This window comes from Giraffa tippelskirchi, chromosome 8 (assembly GCF_054371585.1).
Source record: "Giraffa tippelskirchi isolate mGirTip1 chromosome 8, T2T-mGirTip1v1.2.pri, whole genome shotgun sequence".
In the NCBI taxonomy this organism is placed as follows: domain Eukaryota; kingdom Metazoa; phylum Chordata; class Mammalia; order Artiodactyla; family Giraffidae; genus Giraffa; species Giraffa tippelskirchi.
The window spans coordinates 131,760,380-131,777,790 of NC_137282.1; positions in this window are offsets into that span (position 1 = coordinate 131,760,380).

Below are 17,411 nucleotides of genomic sequence, written 5' to 3' on the forward strand. Positions count from 1 at the left end.
CTGGGGTAGACAGACAAATAAACAACCGCAAAGTTAGCCGCCCCTTCAAAGATTTCTCTACAGTGATGTTTGTCACAGCACTGCTTATAACAGCAAAAACCTAGAAACATTCTGGATACCCAACAGTTGAGGACTGATAAAAGTGAATGCCTTACAACACACTCAGAAGATGGGGCACTGTGCAGTCAATTTTATTTTTTTTAACTTTTTTTTTTGATGTGGACTATTTTTAAAGTCTTTATTGAATTTGTTACAACGTTGCTTCTGTTTTATGTTTTGTCTTTTTGGCCACGAGGCATGGGTGGCTCAGACGGTAAAGAATCTGACTGCAATGTGGGAGTCCTGGGTTCGATCCCTGAATCCGAAAGATCCCCTGGAGAAGAGAATGGCAACCCACTCCAGTTTTCTTGTTTGGAGATTTCCATGGGGAGAGGAGCCTGGCGGCCTACAGTCCATGGGGTTGCAAAGAGTCAGATATGACTGAGCCGGACATGACTAACAACACACGTGGGGTCTTAGCTCCCTGACGGAGGATTAAACCCACATCCTTGCACTGGAAGGAGAAGTCTTAACCACTGGGCCGTCAGGAAGTCCCCCATGCAGCCATTTTAAATGATTCTGGAGGGGAATCTTTAATGATCTGGAGGAAAGTTTCTTGATATTTTATTTAATGAAGAAACTAGTTCTATGAAACTGTGATGGATACATCATTCCATGACGCTGTGTCCACAGTTTTTGAGTTATAGGTACATCAGGTGTGTTGTTGTTTAGTCCCTAAGTCATGCTGACTCTCTGAGACCTCAGGGACTACAGCACGCCAGGCTCCCCTGTCCTTCACTGTCTCCCGGAGTTTGCTCACATTCAAGTCCGTTGAGTCGGTGATGCCATCCAACCAACTCGTCCTCTGGCATCCCCGTCTCCTTTTCCTTTCAGTCTTTCCCAGCATCAGGATACTTTCCGAATGGTCGACTCTTTGCATCAAGGGGCCAAAATATTAGAGCTTCAGCTTTAGCTCCTTTTCTATGCTTTTCTGTATTTTCCAAATTTTCTACAATAAATATACATAAATTGTACTGACAGGTTTCTTTAAAAGAAGCTTTTGAAATCAGCTTCTCCAGAAACCAGTCCTCTAGAGATACAGTCCCCAGCTCAGCCTGCCCCACAGAGACCAGGCCCCCTGACCCAGTGCTTCCCCCCAGCGCTCACATGCACCAGACCCTTTCCTCAACCCCTGGAACCCATCCCGGGCTCTCACTCCCACCCAGACCTTTCTCTACTCACAGCCTGAACTCAGGGTGCCCAGAGATGGGGCGAGGGACTGAGGAACCCCAAGAGGAGCCTCATTGTGGGTCACGGTGAGCAGGCCCTGTAGCAGCTGTCCGCAAGGAAGCCAAGAACGAGCCCTCCTCTCTTTCTGTGTGAATCTTTACCCTATGTCACAGATCAGGCAAACGAAGGCCCAGAGAGGCTGACTGGCCTGCTCCAAACTGCTGGTCAGTGGCAGAGCTGGAACCCAACCCCAGGGACCATCTGCCTCCAGTTTGTAGTCTCAGCATGTTTCTCTGTTTGCCTTATCCCTCATCAGGTGCAGAGAATGCAGGTGCCACTGGAAGCTTCTCTGAATGGCTTGGATTTCTGGAACAAGCCCCAGTCTTGGAAAATCACGATGATCAACAGCATCTTTACATGGCCTTTGCACCCCAGGCTCATCCTTGGCAAAACTAGGGGAAGAGTAGTCATGTTAGCCCTAGTTAGAGCTAGAACCTTGGAGAAAGACTGGCCCCAGAAAGACTGAAGTTCCCAGAAAATGAATACTTCCTACCTCTCCCCAGACATATCCTTAAATCTCCGCCCCTCACAGGCCCTCCACTCTCCAGGCAAACAAGGGGCTCTGTCTCTCACCCCCAATTCACTCTTTCGTTCCAACCCTGTCAAGCCTCTGCCTCCAAAGTCAGACTCCACACTCCCTTTCTCTCAGAAGCTTTTGGGTGATTCACTGTGGATTCCCACTCTTATTCCTTCCCTCTGCTTCACAATAAATGGAACCGCCCTCAGCGCACCCATCGCCTGTGTCCCGCCCTACCCCAGGCGCTGCTCTTGTGCCCAGGCCCTTCATCTTAACAGCCTTAGGACGGGGTGCTACCATTTTTCCCCACGGAGACATGGAGAGTTTAGTCGATAGTCACACAGCGAGTCAGCAGCAGAGCCAGAATTCAAACCCATGCAGCGTGAGACCAGAGGCCACGCTTTTAGCCACCCACCAGGGATGATGCGTCCAGGGCTCCATCAGCTGCTACTGATGCTCAGCTGCCCACTTGGCTGGGCTCTTGTGACATTTCAGTGAGGAGGCAGGTCGGAGTGAAGGCCCTTCTGCAGCGAGCTTGCATTGTGGGCAGGTGGAAACTGGCTTGTCCCCTTTCTGGGAGGTGTAATGCACCTGCCACGCTGGCTGGGAGCCTCTCTCAGAGCAAGAACAGTTCTGTTCTCATGAGTCCTGCCACCGGGACAGGTTCTGCACATGGGGGAGGGTTAAAAGGGTAGGTGATCGTTGCCCCATGGCCAACTGGGGACAGTCAGTTGGGGAAAGGTTCTAAACGAGGACCCCCGTGCCTCTGCCCCACCCTTCCTGAGTCCTGAGGACCAAAGGAGAACCCATCGCTTTCCATCCCCAGCCTGCTTGTCTCCACCTCTCCCCTGTCCTTCCCCCCACTTCCTTGCCTCACCCCTGCCCACATCCCTCTCTGCCCACTTTCCCAGAGAACAAACAAGAAGACAAACCCAGCAGCCTGGGAGGAGGCTGCGGTGGCAGCAACAAGGGGAACAGGGAACTTGCGTTCATCTCCCTGGCTTCCCTGATCCCGACCTTAATCCCCGCTCAGCATCCTGTCAGCCAGGTTGTTCTCAAGCTGACATTGCTGCAGGCGCCTTCTCGGCAGCCTTTCCTCAGATCTGCCTCCTCCAGGGACTTCTAAAGAGGAGCCCGAGGTTTCTCTGTTACAGCCGGCTTCACTCGCTGCCCTCAAGCAAAGCCCGGGCTCCCAGGGGGCCGCCAGGAGAGGGGAATGCAGAGGGGGGCAGTGCCAGGCCTGATGTTTCATAGGAAGAGGGGGGGACGGAGGTGGGCAGCGGCTTCCGGAGTGAGGGTCAGACCTGGGGCAGGAGACCGACTAGGGGCTGTCCATCTCCTCAAAGCAGGGGGAGACTTGCTCAGGCGTGTGGACCTGAGAGACAGAGGGAAACTGAGGCTGGGGCCCTCGGGAAGTTCAGGATGGTGCTAGTTCTGGCTGCAGAGAAAGCAGCTGCTGCTGCTAAGTCACTTCAGTCGTGTCCGACTCTGTGCGACCGCATAGATGGCAGCCCACCAGGCTCCCCCGTCCCTGGGATTCTCCAGGCAAGAACAATGGAGTGGGTTGCCATTTCCTTCTCCAATGCATGAAAGTGAAAAGTGAAAGTGAAGTCACTCAGTCGTGTCCGACTTGTAGCAACCCCATGAGCTGCAGCCTACCAGGCTCCTCCATCCATGGGATTTTCCAGGCAAGAGTACTGGAGTAGGGTGCCATTGCCTTCTCCAAGAGAAAGCAGAGGGGTCTGCAGTTCTCTGAGTCTGCCTCGTGATCACAGCTCAGGGTGGGTTTGGAGAAAGGGGTGACTGGAGACTGTGCTGAGTGTGTATGAATGAAGACCCACATACACACGTGGATCGGCGGACTTCCTGGACACATCCTGGGTGCTGCAGTGGGCACTGGACTTGGGGAGAGAAACAGGAATGGCAGCCTGGCAACAGGGGTGAAGTGTCTGGATCCCAATCCAGCCCTGTCACATTTGGGCTGTGTGGCCTCAGGACAATTACTTGGCTTTTCTGAGATCCATTATTCTCATCTCTAAAGATAGCGGGTGATTATGATAAAAACTTTCTTACAAGACCGATGTGAAGCTTAGAGACAAAGTGTGCTGAGCATGTAATGTTTAGGATGATTTTTACTATACGTGTCACCATCCACAGGGGACATTAGAAACCAGAGGTTTCTTCGTGAAAGGGGGCCCTGAGTGCAGGGGAGGCACCTGAGAGTATGTGTGTGTACAGGTGAATGTTTGTGGGCAGGACACCCCGATCCATGGAGAAACTAAGCTAAGCTTGCAGCAGGAGGAGAAGGGGACGACAGAGGATGAGATGGTTGGATGGCATCACCAACACGATGGACATGAGTTTGAGTAAACTCTGGGAGTTGGTGATGGACAGGGAAGCCTGGCGTGCTGCAGTGCATGGGGTCCCAAAGAGTCGGACACTAAGAGACTGAACTGAACTGAACTGTAGCCTAAACAAACATCCAGGGTGGGGTCTCTGGTCAGCCCCGCCTCTCCCCCACACTGTTGATCTACAGGTTGTGACACATCCATCCTGCTGAGGGGACAAGGATGCAGCGGGCTCCTGGAAACCTAGGCAGGGGGTGCTCCTGGAGCCCCCTTCATGTGGCGCCTCTCTCCTGGGACCCTCTCAGAGCCGTGAGTGCTCCCAGGACGAAAAACCGGAGACCCCAGGTGCTCAGCTTCCTGTCCCGGGCATTTGTCTGCAGAAGGCAATGGCATCTCACTCCAGTACTCTTGCCTGGAAAATCCCATGGATGGAGGAGCCTGGTAGGCTGCAGTCCATGGGGTCGCTAAGAGTCGGACACAACTGAGTGAATTCACTTTCACTTTTTACTTTCACGCATTGGAGAAGGAAATGGCAACCCACTCCAGTGTTCTTGCCTGGAGAATCCCAGGGTCGGGGGAGCCTGGTGGGCTGCTGTCTGTGGGGTCGCACAGAGTCGGACACGACTGAAGTGACTTAGCAGCCGCAGCAGCAGAGAGCTCTGAGGCCAGGAGCTCTTAAACCACTGGACCACCAGGGAATCCTGTAAAGCACTTAGAACAGTGTCTGGCGTGTAGTATGTGCTCAAAGGTGTGCTAATCGCTCAGCTGATACAAAAAGTTTGGACTCAGGGTGAGGTGGAGGTGCCTGTATAAGAATTAGTTGGTAATAAGAATACAATGTTGGCAGCGTTTCAGGTTCCAGAAGTGGGTATGGATGTCCCAAAGTCAGAGGAGACAGATCCAAATGCCATAGAACTGAGCCTGGTGCCTGAAGGTACCAAGCTCATTTTCCTTCCTTCCATTCCTCTACCCTCCCTCCCTTCCCCTCTCCCTTCTTTCCAACCAAATCAATTTCATTGCCGATTCATTGCCATTCTGACCGATTTATTGCCATTCTTTGGGGAAAGTCAGATTTTCTCCTGACTATAAAGCTTCCTTCTCATTGGGAGAGGGGGCTGAGGGGGTGCCTCCTGAGCCCACGGAGGGCGCTACTGTCTCCAAGCCTCTGGGAAACCACCCATCTCAGAATTCCCAGAACCTTGTCAGCCATGTCAATTCCTGGATGCTCTCCACCTTCTGCACTAACACGCAGGGGTGAGCCTTGGCATCAGTGTTGAATTAACTCTCTTGGGATCCTGACACCCGGTAAATTTGAAAGCCACCTCCATCATGCTTTTTCTCTTTTTCACTGAGTCCTCACTGTGTGTTCTTATGCTTGTCAGACACCCGTTCAAAAGTTCTTGTCTTGGGAATGTGGCCTCTTCTCCCCACAACCAGGAGATCCCTGACGAACGGTCCCTGAAAAGATCCCTGAGGCCACTAGGCAGGACTGATCCCGTGTCATCTGCGCGCACACACACAGAGTCTGCTGGAGTTGGGGCTTCTCAGCACATCTTCCAAGGAGACTCTGCATTCCTCAGAGGTCAGTACCTTCTGGAGTTCCAACAAGTGGCCTGGGACCACTCCCTCAATGAGGCTCCATGTCAAAGAAGGGATGGGCTTCCTGCCCCGGCAAAAGAGACAGGCTGCAAGGGGACAGGTTGTCTTTAAACTTCCCAAGGCCCTCCCTGCACTGGGGAGTCAGGAAGCAGGATCACTTCCTGCCGCTTCTTCTCTCCCCAGAGCATCTCTCAAAGGATGCCCGCCTTGGTCCTGGGGGGAAGGTTGGGGAGGCAGCCCACTCTCAGACCTCTGACAACTCACATCCACCACATTCCAAGCCCCCACACCCTTGTAAATACTTCCACAGGACTTAGTGTGTCTGAAGTAGACGAGAACTCTTCCGAGGGAGGTGCCCTGGGAGAGGGGAGATGGTAGGTGGGGTGAGTTTGAAGTCCTGGCTCTTCACAACCAGGTGAGCAGACCAAGGCCACTCAGTCCCTCTGAGTTCCTATTCCTCAATCTCTCTCACCTGGGAAGGAGCCGCTGAAAGTGACGAAGCCTCAGAGAGACCGTGGACACGAAAGGGCTAAGTGGACACAGGGCCTGGATCTATTATCCGTGTTTTAGGGCGTTGTTTCTTTGGCTGCGCCAAGTCTTAGCTGCGGACGTGGGATCTTTTGCTGCTGTGCATGGACTCTCCAGCTGTGGTGCTTGGGTTCAGTAGTTGCTGTACTCAGACTTAGTTGCTCCGATGCATGTGGGATCTCAGTTCCCCAACCAGGGATCGAACCTACATCCCCTGCACTGGCAAGGCAGATTCTCAACCACTGGACCACCAAGGAAGTCTCTCTGATTGATATTGTATAGAACGGATTCTTGGGTACCCTTCTCCCTAACAGGTGCAGGCTACCTGGGAAGCCCCCGTCACACCTACTCCTTTCAGGGAGTCCTAGCCCAAGCTGTGTGGCTCTTCAAACAAACCCATCTGTTTGAGGGGTTTCACAGGCAGCTAGGAGGGGCCCCCCAACCACCCTAACTCCTTGCCAATCAGTGGAGTCAGAAAACCCAGTTCTGAGGCAGCCTTGAGCCATGACGTCGGCCTCGGAGCTGTCGTGGGGGAGGGGGGAGGCAGGGAGGGGAGGCACCAGGGGAGGACGACTCTGGGAACCAGATCCCGAAACTCCCATGGGCGTGAGACCAGAAACCCAAACCCCGAGCACCCCCTCCCGCCCCCCAAGCCACCGTCCGGAAAAAATAAACTATTTCCTGCAACCAGCTCCGAAACAAAGTCTGTGAGTGAGCTGTGACACATGTTACATAAATAGAAGCCACAGAGGGGAAAAGCCTGTTTTCTCTTTCATTATTTATCACTCTCTAACCATCTCCAGCTGGGTGAGTAAACAGGCGCATTGGCCCATAATGAGGAACAGACTGCTGCCGTGGGGCTGTCGGAGGGGCACGGGGCTGAGCGTGAGAGCGTGCGTGCATGTGTCCCTGTGTCTGTCTGTCTGCCCCAGAGAGGGGAGAGTGGGAGTCCGAGATGGAGAAGGCTTGTTGGGGGCGGGGGTGCCAGGTCCCAGCCGGCAGGGGGCTCTCCACCTGGTGCCCCAGGGCAGGGGGACACCCCTCCCAACCCCGCCCTGGCTGGCTGCTGCCTCCCTGACCCTGAGGGTTGCTTGGGGATCGTGTGTGCTGGATGGAGGAGGAGTCAGAACCGGAGAGACTGTGTGGGTGGGAGAGGATGTGAGAGGTACAAGCCAAGTGTGGGTCTTGGAGCATGACCCCCGCGGGGTGGCCTCTGAGTGTGGCCCAGGGGTGGGGTGAGGAATGTGTCAGAGGGAGGCCGGGCATGCAGACGTGTGGAGTGACTGTGAGGGGTGTGTAACACCAGGAGACTGAAGCAGAGCGTGTGTGTGTGATCTTGGTGGCATATGTGGGTATGTGTCATTCTGTGACTATGAGAATGTGTGAACATGTGTCTGCGTGACTTTGAGCGTATACATCTGTGTGCCACTGTGGGGATATATATGCACATGTGAGATTTTTATGGCCATAAGGTGTTGTTATGGGTCAAATGTGGCCCCCCCAAAAAGATATATTGAAGTCCTAACCCCCAGCACCTCAGAATATGACCTTACACTTGGAAACAGGGTCACTGCAGATATAATCCGTTCAGACGAGGTTATACCAGAGAAGAGTGGCCCCTCATACAGTGACGAGTGTCCTGAAACAGAGGTGTCTGTGTGGAAACACAGAAACCCACGTCTGCGTGACGACAGAGGCAGACATTGGAGTGAGGCAGCTACAAGCCAAGGGATGCCTGAGGCTGACAGAAGCTAGCAAGAATTAGAGAAGGATCCACCCCTACAGATCTCAGCCAGAACCGTGGTTTTGGAGGTCTAGCCTCCAAAATCATGAGACAATAACCAAATTCTGTTGTTCTCAGTCATCCTGTGTGTGGAACTCTGTGATGGCAGACCTAGGAAACTAATACTGGTGTGTGTGAATATGGGGTGTAAGCGTGGGGGTGTGTATGTAAGTGTGGGATACCACAGGAGTATGTAAGGGTGTGAGTGTGAGATCCTGGTAGTGAAGATGGGTATGGGTGTGGCCATCTGCCTATGGTAGTGTGTAAATATGTCTGTGAGACCAGTGAGTGTATGTGCGTTGGTACGGGCGCCCACACAATCGGTATCCATATATCATTATGTATATATCCTGGAAAGGACCCCAGCAACCATCCTTCACTTCTGGCTGCCTCTGCCCTCCCGCAGGCCCTTCCCTGGCCTTGCACAGCCCTGCCTGAGGCCAGGTCAGCCCTAGTGGAGGGCTGCCCACAGCCTGTCCCCACCTTGGGGTCATCCCCAAATCAAGGTTTAAACCACACCCTGGTCCACAGTCACCAGAGTGCTCTCCAGGGACTGAGACGAGGCCAGGCCCGGAGGCTGGAGGCAACAAGGTGAGGGGTCAGATTAGTTGTCTGTGTCCTGGGCATTCTTGCCTGGAGCCTAATTTCCCTCTAAGTCAGGACTACTGGGCTGGTATCACCTGTCCTCCTTGGGAGACAGAACTAAGCCCAGAGACTCTTGAAACAGAGCTGGGTTCCTGAGAAAATGTGTTGACCATGCCCATCCCAGGGGACCGACCCTTGGATGTCACAGAGTCCACCAGAGACCTAGCCTCCCAGGACATATCTAGACTAGCCTGTACTCCTGCTGGCCCAGCCTCTGCCCTCTAACTAGGGCATGCCATAACTGTTCAGTTACTCACTCAGCAAAGCACCAGTCCCAAGACCCACGTCTTAGAATCCTCAAAGGTATCTCAGAGAGGCCTTGCTGGGAAACTTCAGATGAGTCACTTTTCTCTGAGCATCATTTCCCTTCTGTTGAAAGGGTACAACCACCTTTGCCCTGCCTATGTTTTAGGGATGGCATCAGGTTCCTGGGGCCTAGTGGACTTGAACTAGTCTTAAAAGAAATGTCTGATAAAATGTCCTACAGCCTGACTTTGTGAATGGTGAGTCACAGGGTAGCCCCACACCTGAGGCCCTGTGGCACTGATATTATTTCCACCATCAAGGTGGTTTGCTGTCTCCTTCTCCAGCTTCCCAGGGTCTCTTCCTTTAGCTTGATAATAGTTTGATTTAATTCAGGGGAGGGATCTGCAAACTTTGGCTCCTGGACCAAATACTGCCTGTTGTTTTTGTTGTTGTTGCTGTTTGTTTTTTTAATTTTTTGGCTGCACCACAAGGCATGCAGGATCTTAGCTCCCCAACCAGGGATCAAACCCACACCCCTTGCAGTGGAATCGCAGGGTCTTAACCACTGGACCACCAGGGAAGACCCCTGCCTGAGTTTGTGGGGTGGTTGTTCACAGACCCCAGTCTGTGAACTAAAGAGTAACTTTTATAGATGAACGTTTGCCATTGATCTGATGGTAAAGAGCATTAACTTTGAACCCCAACTTAGCACAATGTTATCCCACCCCCCAACCAAAAAAATCCCTTTTTCCTCACTAGCAGACTATTTATTACCAAAAATTGTACTCGATTATTATTGTAATTATAATTCCATCCATAAAAATTTTGGGGAAATTTGTTTTCTGTCTTATTACATTGGTCGCTACATAATATTATTGATTTTTTGCCTCAGCCCACCAAACCTAAAATATTTACTATCTATCTTTTTATAGAAAAAGTTTGCTCATTTCTTCCTCCATTATTGAACTCTGCCATTACAGAAACAAGCTGGCCATAGTTTGCCAACTGCTGAAGTAGAACAATCTAAGCCCTCGGACATTTTGATTGATTTGGAGAGGAACAAGTAACTCCTTAGACAGGTCTCAACAAGCCAGCATTTGCTTGAACAGTTCATTGCACTGAACTGGGCAGGATGTGAGTCTGAAGCTATGGGACTCCCTCCAAGGAGTCTGAGAATGAAGCCCACCCAGGGTAAGGCAGAGTTAGCAATGTGGAGACTACCATGGCATCGTTTCTTAAGCCCCTGGATCACATATCACCTGCAGTAAGCCCTACCCCTTGATGCAGTTACACAAGTCAATCTATTCCCATTGTTATTTAAGCCCATTTGCCATGAATTTTCTGATGCTTGCACCAATGCTGCTGCTGCTAAGTCACTTCAGTCGTGTCCGACTCTGTGCGACCCCACAGACGGCAGCCCACCAGGCTCCCCTGTCCCTGGGATTCTCCAGGCAAGAACACTGGAGTGGGTTGCCATTTCCTTCTCCAACGCATGAAAGGGAAAAGTGAAAGTGAAGTTGCTCAGTCGTGTCCAACCCTTAGTGAACCCATGGACTGCAGCCTACCAGGCTCCTCTGTCCATAGGATTTTCCAGGCAAGAGTACTGGAGTGGGGTGCCATTTCCTTCTCTGGCTTGCACCAATATAAGAGCACAAAAGAAGAGTGTCTAATCCAGCTTGGAACATTCAAGGAAAACTTCTGAGAGGAGGTGTCATCTAAGCTGGGTCTTAGAGTCAACTGTGAAAGCAAGCTTAAAAAAAAAGGTATTCCGAGCAGAGGGCACAGCCTGAGAGGAAAGAGCACAGCACACACCACAAGACCAAAGTAGCAGAGCTGGGAGTGGCCAGGGAAGGAATTGAAGGTTCAAGAAGATATACCTTGTGCCCTGTGCCCCAGACCAACACGCTTGAAATTGGTTGGCCCTTCAGGAAGGGGTCTTGAACAAGACATCAAAAGTTCAGGTTGGCATTGTAGATTGAACTCTTTGACCAGTGTGGAAGAGGAGCCAGAAGGAAGTATAGGGTGGGGATGAGGTTGGAAACAGAAGCCAGTTAGGAGGCTACTGAAACGCACCAAGTAGAAGATGATGAGGGCCCAGCCAGCGGCACTAGGAGTGGGGATGGAGCGGAGGGAATGGCTCTCGGAAATATTCTGGAAGCCACACCCATAAGACTTGGTGACTGGATGTGAAAAGGAAGGACTAGGAAGAATCAAGGGGTGATTTCTAATAATAGTTTCTAAAGTGACTGGATGGGTTCTAATGCCATCACGGAGGAGAAAAAGCAGAGGTGGGGCATGTCTTTGGATACAGATGATAATTTGGGTCTGGGACATGTTGAGAATGCCATCACTGGAGGCTTATAGACATCAGGTAGGGGTGGACAGAAGTCCAAGACTACTTGGACCAACTCAGACGGTAGTTAAACCCATGAGAGTACAAGGGATTGTCCAAGGAGACATGTAGCTTGAGGAGAGCCATGGTTCAGAAACCTTGAGAACCCCAAGCATTCAAGAAGGAGATGACGCAAACCCACAAAGGCATGTGAAGAGGAGACGTCAAGGATGAGGGCAGAGTGTGGCCAGTGCTGGCATTCTGCTCATGTCTCTCGGCCCTTACCTCCAAATGAAGAAGGTTGCTTACTGCCAACACCTGCCCTTTGCCTGAGGGTTTTTTTTTTTCTCCTCTTTCTGGCCATGGAAATACCCTTGGCTCAAGCTCAGGACAAGCCCAAAGTGCTGGAGAATTGTTATATCGGGAAGCAGTCCTCCAACAATGGCAAAGAGGGAGTTGGTGGATAAATACCCCAACTTTCTTGCCTTATCATATGGACAACTAGGAGCACGTCTCAAATGTCTTCTGGGGTTCCCCAGTGGAACCATGCCCCTCTCACGGTACATGCTAACACTCCTGATGTGGACCTCCTGTCTCCCCAGTCCCCCACTTTTCCACTCCCAACTCAAGCTTGAACCCTTGTGTCAGAGTCTGCTTCTAGAACATAAACTAAGACAAAGGTGTCATGAAACCCAACCAGGTAAAAAATTGCATGAGGTTCTGTCCATGAAATTTTGTCTTTGGGGGGTCAGGTCACCTCCACGAAGTGCCCACCTTCACACTCATAGAGGACACTGGCCAATTTCTCCCTGGGCCTGAGGTTCCCAGAAAGAGACTTTCCAGAGTCTGAGGCTGAGCAAACTCCACTATCAAGACATCTCTTCCCACCTCTCACCCAAGCTCCTCCTCTTTACAGGGGCTGCTGCACGTAGGGAAGTCTGATTACGGGCCCCCATGTAATGCAAAGACTTGGAAAGATTCCTCAGTCCCAAGTCCATCACTCTTCACACCTCTAGCTCTCTCTTCTTTTCTAGCACTCCAAGTGGCATTCACTTTTTTCCATTCATCCTGTAGGCAGTATTGTGGGTGTTTGCTTCTCTTTTTGTCCATGATCCAGGAACTGGCTCTGATTTCTGGCCAGGGGCCCACAGGGAGGCAGGGAGGGCTGGGTGACCTGGAAACACTCCCCACTTCCAGCCAGTGCACAGCCGACCCACCCTGCTCCCCAGGTTTTGGGGTCAGAGCGGCAGGGCCCTCAAGAAGGCATACAGTAGAGCAATAAAGGGGAGGGTGGGATGAATTGAGAGAGTAGCTCTGACATATATAGGCCACCATGTGTAAAACAGACAGCTAGTGGGAAGCTGCTGTATAGCACAGGGAGCTCAGCTCAGTGCTCTGTGATGACCTAGAGGGTGGGATGGGGTGGGGTATGAGGGAGGCTCAAGAGGGAGGAGATATATATATATACAAATAGCTGATTCATGTTATTGTACAGCAGAAACTAACACAACATGATAAAGCAATTATACTCCAAAATTTTTAAATTAAAAATTAAAAAAAAAGAAGGCATACAGTAGGGCAATGAAGTAGACATTCTGGTGTCTAACAAGCCAGAGTATGAATGCAGGCATTTCGCTTACATAATTGTGGAACTGGGTGTGCGTTTCAACCTCTCAAAGCTTTGGGTCTTATCGTTTGTAAAATGAGGATGACAGTACCCACCTGACTTAGGCTGGGTTCCCCCAGAAGCAGGTCCTGAGACCACTATTCAAGTATATATGAGTGATTTAGGTGGTAAAGGAAACAGCAGTAGAGAAGTAGGGGAGTAAGACAAGGAGGAAGGAAAGCAATCAGGTTGATTCTCAAGCCAGCTCCTCAGGTGGGTTCAGTCCTGCTGGGAAACCCTGGGAGTGCATGTAGATCTCACACCTCAGTGACCCCAGCACTGAAGGAGGAGGGTATTTACACATCAGTGCCCTTCCATCATGGGTGCAGGGCTCTCCTGGATTGTGTTAAATCCCCAGCACTTCTGGTCTCCCACATACTGGCAAAGAACGGTTCAAAGCCCAGAGGAAGCCCTCAGGCAAAGATAGGCAGGTAGGTGACTGGAAGCCTTAGGGGTATAAGTGATGAGAGCAGGGTGAGGGCACACAGACAGGGCACCCACAGCATCTGCTATATCATCTCAGAGGGCAGACGGAAGGTGAAATGACATCACACATAAAGAATGCTTGACACAGTGACTGGTGCACAGTCGGTTCTTCTCTAATGAAGATCCAGACTCACTCCAGCCTTTGGATGCCTGGCTCCGGGGACTTCCTGCTGCCCAGCAACCATGAGAGAGGTCTTGAGGGCTGGAGGGCCAGGGGTCAAGAGCAGAAGAATCTGGGAGAGAGAAGGCCAGAAAGAAGAGGGGATGCAGGAGAACCGGGAAAGAGATGGGCCCTGGAGTCCTGGCCCGGCATGAAATGGACTCGAACCAGTGTGAGGAAGCCCAGGAAAGTGTGTGAGCCCCATTCTACAGGCCCTGCCAGATGCCACACAAAATCAGTGACGTATGAAGATACTCTTGGGACTTCCTCGGTTGTCCAGTAGCTAAGATTCCACTCTCCGAATGCAGGGGGCTCCAGTGGCTAATACTCTGCACTCCCAATGCAGTGGGGGGCGGGACCAGGGAACTAGATTCCACATGACGCAATTAAGAGTTTGCATGCCGCAACTGAAGATCCAGCATGCCACAATGAAGATGGAAGATCCTGAGTGCCGCAACTAGGACCCAGGGCAGCCAAATATATAAAATAAGATTGTCACTTCTTTCCCCTTTAGTGGTGGTGGTTTAGTCACTAAATCGTGTCCAACTCTTTCAACCCCATGGACTGTAGCCCACCAGGCTCCTCTGTCCATGAGATTCTCCAGGCAAGAATGCTGGAATGGGTTGCCATTTCCCTTTCCAGGGGATCTTCCCAACCCAGGAATTGAGCCCAGGTCTCCTGCATTGCAGGCAGATTCTTTCCCAACTGAACTAAAAGGGAAGCCCCTTTCCCCTTTACCCACCCTACATCGATTGCCTCTGCCATTTGGGGAGCTGCTTTCTCTTTACAAACAAACAAATTCAACACTAGGACCACTGTGAGGACCAGCGATACCTATGAAAAGCACCTGGTAAACAGTAGATACTCAATAGGTGATGGCTATTTCCAGCGTGAGGCCATCTTGGTTTTGACTTTCCCTCCTTCACATCCCATCTTACCCTCCAGTGCCAGTGACCGAGACCCCAAACCCCAGACCCTCCAGGTTCCTCGGGGAAAGAATGTTTCCCTTTCCAAGTACAGAGTTCTGAAGGCATCTGCAACAGTGGACACGCAGAAAGGGCACAGGGAGCGGTGATGGAAGGAGCGGGAGGCACACGAAGGAGGGGGCAGCCCCGAAGGAGTGAGTATGCCATCTTGTCCCATTTTCAAAATTTTACTTGTTATATTTTTGGCTGTGCTGGGTCTTTGTTGCTGTGTGTGGGCTTTCTCCAGTGGCAGAGAGTAGGGGCTACGCTCTAGTTGCAGTGTGTGGGCTTCTCACCACAGTGGCTCCTCTTGTTTCGAAGCCCAAGCACTAGGGTGTGGGCTCGGTAGTCGTGGTGCATGCGCTTAGTTACTCCTCGGCATGTGGGATCCTCCTGGACCAGGGATCGAACCCCTGTCCCCTGCATTGGCAGGCAGACTCTTAACCACTGGATCACCAGGGAAGTCCTATCTTGTCCCATTTCAATCCAAGCCCTCACCTCGACCCCCAGCTCTTTCCCTCCAATCATTGAAGACCCATGAACTGCATAGGTTCTGCAGCTCCTTCACTATTATCTGCAGTGCACCAATTTGCCCTGAGGTGTCAGACTATTTTTTTTTTTAAACTATCAAATAATAATCAAACCAAATCAACAAGCGTTTACTGTGCAAAACACCCTAGGCTGGGCGTAAGAGGAAATCCCAAAATGACTAAAATCGTGGGCTCTGACCTCAGTTTATTATCTAGTTAGAGAGATGAGGCATACTTGGTTAAACAGTGAAGGAAGAAAACAATGTATTAGAAGTTACTGGGTGCTTATGAAGTAAAAATTATCCAACAACATATTGTAACATCAACACAAGCAGCTAAGGAGGAGGGGGAAAGAGATGGAAGTGGGCTGGGGTGATCAAGAGAGAAAGATCGTGGCTTCGATCTATAGGATGCCTCCACAGAGAACCTTACAGGGGTTACGAGCGTAACCTCTCCCAGACCATCTTTCTCCCTTTTCTGCAGTTGAAGAAACTGAGATTAAGCCCTGCTGCCTCAGGATTTCAGGCTAGAAAGTGACAGAATTGGAATTTAAATCTCTGGGGTTTTCTTTCCTTCTTTTTTAATATTTTAATTATTTGGTTGTGCTGGGTCTTAGCTGCAACACGCAGGATCTGCAATCTTGAGTTTTGGCATGTGGACTCTTAGTCATGGCATGTGGGGTCCAGTTCCCTGACCAAGGATTGAACCCCGGGGCCCCCTGCATTGGAAGCCTGGAGTCTTAGCCACTGGACCATCAGAGAAGTCCCAATCAGAAGCATCTTTCCGAGGAAGGAAGAAGTGGGGTAGCTCTTGAAGGATGAACTGCAGGAAAAAAGAAGGGATTCTGTCTCTGCACTCCTCCTTGGCCCTTCTTTGCCTCTGGGGCATTCCCCACCACCCCTGCCTTGGGGAATGGCTGGGTGTGGTGCATGGACAGAGGAAGTGCGCTGGGTCTGCTTTCTAACTGATGGAAAAATTGTCCACTGCTTGTCAGGTTATTGTTCATTTCTCGTTCCTTAATGAATGATTTTCCACCAAGCAGCGCAGAGTCCCCTTCCCACCACCCCATGGACCAGGCCTGAGTCTCTGAGAGCCTAAAAGTGAGCCCTGCAAACATCTCCCAGGGCCCAGCACCAGACCAGCCTGCCCCCAAGAGGGGCAACCTGGCCCCACCCCCAGGCCTGGGTGCCTTCCCCTCCTCCACAGTCCCCTGGGACAGATTCCCACACTGCATGGTCCTCTACTCAGGGCAATATGGTAAACTGATAGGCCTCCCCCACCCCAGGGTAGGAGCCCCCCTTAATAAGGGGGAGAGTCTGGAGAGTGCCTTGGAGGTTCCTGGCACAGTTCATTAAGATATCAACCCTTAATGAAATATTTCTTTGTTTAAATCGTCATTTATCTTGGGGAACAGGGGCCTTTGTGGCAAAGAAAGAGGCTACCCCCTTCCATCCCTCCCCTACCTCCACCCAGCACAGACCCTGGGTCTTTCTGAGTCAGAAAGATTGGGAAGCAGGGTGGGGAGGGACAGCTGGGAGATGGGGAGGGGATAAGATTCCAGAGTGAGTGGAGGAACCACAGAGAGAAAGAAGGTCAACTTGACTGAGCAGGAAGCAAACAAGAGGAGAGAAGCAGAAGGCCTGTGGGGGTGGGCGTTGGTGGGGGGGGACACTGCTCAAAGGAAGCCCACTGCAGTGTGGCCACAACAGCCAAACAACTCAACTGTCACAGGGAGGCTGGGTAAAGAAACGGGAGCGCACAGATGTGACAGAACGATCTTCATCCGTCTTTTCAATTAATGACCCAGAGATGCATGTAGCAAACCTGAATTAACCTCGGCAACATGAAATTTAGTAAAGAACACCACCAACAAATAGTAAAAGCAAGAAGCAGAAGGATACATTTTATTTATTTAACATTTTAAGACACCAAAGCCACACTAAATGACTAAGAGTATAAAACTTATTTGGGAAGACTACCTCCTAGCTTCTAGAAACCGGCTACCTCTGGCAAAGGAAGGATGGAGAAATGGAAGAAGGGATATGGAAGAATCTCAATTTTATCAGCAACAATTTGTAGGCTTTTTTTTTTAAGCATAAAGATGCACAAACCGTAAGTGTACACCAGCTCAATTGTCATAAAGAGAGCACACCCCTGTAACCAAATCCCAAACTCAGAAAACACAGAGTATTCCCAATCCCCCAGGAACCCCAAGTAATTCCCCTACCCACAGCTGCCACTCTAGTGAGTTCTATCATGTCAATTTTGTTCGATCGA